Consider the following 3793-nt stretch of genomic DNA (forward strand, 5'->3'; position numbering starts at 1 on the left):
TTGTGTCTGTATTTATCCCACCAATCAGGTCTGATCAACAAAGACTGCTTTTCCCACAATCTGTGCATGTGTCAGGCACTAATCTACCTGGGGCTTCAACACTGCCTATCGGCAAGAAATCAGATTTAAATCATTAGAAGACACTAGAACTTCTTCCTGATGTAGGCCGTGGGGGGGGGGGGGGGGGGGGAGAAGAGCAACTGGGATGCTAACTCTCCTGATATCTTCTGGAGATTATGTCAGGTCCCCAGGGTCTAGACTCTTGAGTAAACAGAATAAAACAATTATCCAGAAGAACAAATACAAATTAAACAGTCTTCTTTCTACACGTGGCCTGCCACAGCGTCTTTCAAGGACATTGCAGAAGCACTTCTCTTTCTATCTTGCCCCATAAATACTGCACATGAAGAATACTAAGACTGAGGCTTAGCAGAAGAGTCTGATGAGATACATCAGTTCTGTACCACCAGCAGGGTGTTCCTAAAGGCTCCAGGAGACTCTATAATTATCTGGCTCTGTGCTGTGCTACCTCAAGCAAAGCACAGTCTCGTGTAGCTCCCTTACTCCCATCCACCCAGGCAGAAGCACCTCAGGACAAGGACTCCAGCTCCTAGCTCCTCTGGGTACTTTCAGGAAGAAAATACATCCACTCAAGTAAACTTGCAGAAAGGAACGCCAGGAGCCAGCTGTTCGCTTTGCAAACCTGCTCGTGAATGCTGTAAAACATTTGTACAAAGGATTCGGTTTCCGTGCCTGGCACATGATCTGGCAAGGGCCCTGTCTTAGCAGAGCATGGGATGCCTGACCAACAGGCAGCATGAAGGTGCTCTGCTCACCAAACATATCCTGGGTACAAACAATCAGTGTGATCTACAGGCAGAAGGTCCAGTACTCAGCCTCATCCAGGCTGAGTCACTAATGGGGCTGTGTTTCAAAGACAAGTCATTCAACTACTCCAGTTTTATTTTCCACACCCAGAGATGGAGGGTCATTAATAGTCAGTAAGGATTACCACTTCCTGGAGTTACTGGGGAAATGTAACAAAGGGCAAGGTGTCAGAAGACACAAAGATATGTCCAGAAGTCAGAAGATTCTTCTGCCATGCATATACATACAGGAAAAGAAGAGCTACAGGAAAATCACCTGCATCCATTCTTGCTCACACCAAATATGTTTCCTCTTACTAATAAAAGGAACAGCTGGAATGTACCAGGCTGCTGTAAATCAGTATGACTTGTCGCTCTGTGACAGCTTTCTATACTCTAGGACAGTCACACAGGCAAATGCAGCCGCCTCAGTGCTATAGGATCAGGCCTTAAGCCTATTACTTCCTGTTTACTAGACACAAGCCATGTGCTAGGAGTGTCCTGAATACCCAAAGCATCAGGACCAGGCAAGAGGAGCCACCAACCCCCAGGACAACTCACAGAGCCAATGAGAACAAGTTGGGGTGAAGGGAGGGACAATTCATGGAGCCAATGGGAACAAGCTGGGGGGGTCATCTTTCTATCACTTACAGGTGCCTCCTTCTAAGCCCTATTGAATTTGGGTAGCTTCCCCTGACACTCAAAGACAAAAGTTCAATATCCTCTACAAACCACATCTGTCTAGAAAATCCTAATAAAAGCAGGGCAAACCCTACTGACTCCATACTGGGAAAGCTTCTCACAGCAAACCCCTGGGCGAGCAGCCCCATCTCCACACAACAGAACAAGTTCAGTGGATGCAGCCTCCTGAGTTGCTAGAACTTTCAAACTTTTCAAGTCATCCTGTCCTGCTCACACCCTCTCCTTTCTCCCCATCCACATTCACATGTCCTAGAAACTGAGTTGCCCCCTGGAACCTTGGCCATACAGTGAACAACTACAGAAATGATCAGAACAATCAAAGGCAAAGAAAAGTACCTGGAAAGCTCCATAGGAAAGCACTGGCCTGGCCAGAAAGGACAGTGAGGGAAAAGAGCTCTATAAAGAAAGTCAGAAGCCAAGCTTCACTTGCTCACACCTTTAATCCTAGCCACTCAAGGGGCTGAGATCTGATCATCATGGTTCAAAGCCAGCCCAGGCAGGAAGTTTGTGGGACTCTTCAATGAACCACCAAAAAGCTGAAAATGGTGCTAGAGCTCAAAGTGGTAGAGCACTAGCCTAGAGCAAATACAAGCTCAGGGATAGCACCCAAGCCTGAGTTCAAGCCTCAGAGCAAAAGAGAGAAAGAAGAAAAGAACAAGAGAGGGGGGACAGAGAAAGAGAGAGACAGAGACAGAGAGACAGAGAAAGAGAGAGAGTGCACAAAGAGCAGAGAGAAAAAAAAAAACTTGTCCAAGATCTGGTACAATGAGTCTTAAAGACAAGCATACATCAGTAGTACCTGGAATTTGTGTTAAACACAGAACACAGAGTTTTGTGGGCAGTGTTGAGAGAAAACAAACAGGCTAGGGCTGCTAAAGCTGCCCACGAGGCAACATCCCATCCAAAGGGGCCTCAAGGAAACCCCTGATAGGAAGTGAACAGCAGTCCCTGGCTGCCTATGCCCTTCCCCTCCACTCTACCCACCCATGTGCTTTGACGACAGAAGCATTCTCAAACCATTCCTGCCTAGTTATCTCCAGGGGCTGTATCCAGCTCTTCTGAGCATGAGATGACCAGCAAGGGTGAGTGAGGGGGCCAGACCAGTGACACTGGCGTGTGGCAAGAACACTTGAAAGCTGCTGGTCCCATTCTCAGATCCAGCCTATGCACCTCCTTGGTGACAAGCATGCCTACGGATGGTGCCAGGGAAATACTGTGACCTGCTTTTCTCCTCTCATCGGTACTGATGGTCTGCACAAGGCACTGTGGTTTCCCACTGAAAAATCACTTCATGTCACCAAAACCCCACCCTGCTGACCTCACCAACCACCTGAGATGGTCGAAAGAAAGCAAAACCAGCATTGTCCCTCTAGGTGATGGGAGAGAAATCCCTCAAGAACACGATAAAAGGACCTCACATGTTTCTTTAATTCCCAAAGCTGATGCCATTATATGCACGCTATTTTACTAACAGCAGGAGTTCCTGGCACCATATACTGTTTTGTTTTATGGGGAGTTAACGGATGTTCCCACAGAGCACTGCCGTGAATGATATATAAACAGTTTCTGTCAATGGCCTGCCCTGCAAGTCTCTTCTCCTTTGGCTGAGATGGGAAAATGCGGCCAGGATTCACACACAGAACTTAGCCTTTTCTGGCTATGGGACAGGGGAGGTTAGCAATGAATGCCAACTTCAGGTTCAGTAAGGAAAGAGGATGGCCAGTGACATGCACAACTTCCTGGTAAACACAGGCAGTGTTTCTATGCGCAGACATCTGGTAATGGTTTTGTGCATATCAATAGGGTATGATGGAACAAATGTGATTCCCCCTCCCACTAAAAAAAAAAATTCAATCAATTGTTCTTAGTACACGAGCATAACTGTGCCTGTGTTCCCAGGCTGAGCAGCTGACAGACTGTGAACCCTAGGAAGCCTCCTGAGTCAAACCATCTTCTGCACAGCAGTGCTCTCCCACACAAACTCCAACCCCCAAATCAAGCCCCATGTCAGCTACACCACACTCAAAACATGGGGGCCCTGGGCCCACACAGCTTCTGGAGCAGAAAGCAAGCAGGGCCTCAGTTGAAAACATGGGCTAGAACCCCAAGAACACTGAGTAAATATTCTTGCCCTCCTCCCTAGCCCACAGAGTGAGCTTATTTGCATCCACAGATGTGTCTCCCCCCCACCCCCCATCCCCCTCCACTGCTGTCACATCCCTCAC

General features: G+C 47.8%; 1 protein-coding gene across 1 annotated transcript in view; it reads right to left on the reverse strand.

Annotated features, from left to right (window-relative positions):
* Window positions 1–3793, reverse strand: part of Eepd1 (endonuclease/exonuclease/phosphatase family domain containing 1) — an 81750-nt gene that overhangs the window by 76292 nt on the left and 1665 nt on the right. The gene's annotated exons all lie outside the window — the stretch shown is intronic.

Source organism: Dipodomys spectabilis, unplaced genomic scaffold (genome assembly GCF_019054845.1).
Source record: "Dipodomys spectabilis isolate Male_0828 unplaced genomic scaffold, ASM1905484v1 ptg000178l, whole genome shotgun sequence".
In the NCBI taxonomy this organism is placed as follows: Eukaryota; Metazoa; Chordata; class Mammalia; order Rodentia; family Heteromyidae; genus Dipodomys; species Dipodomys spectabilis.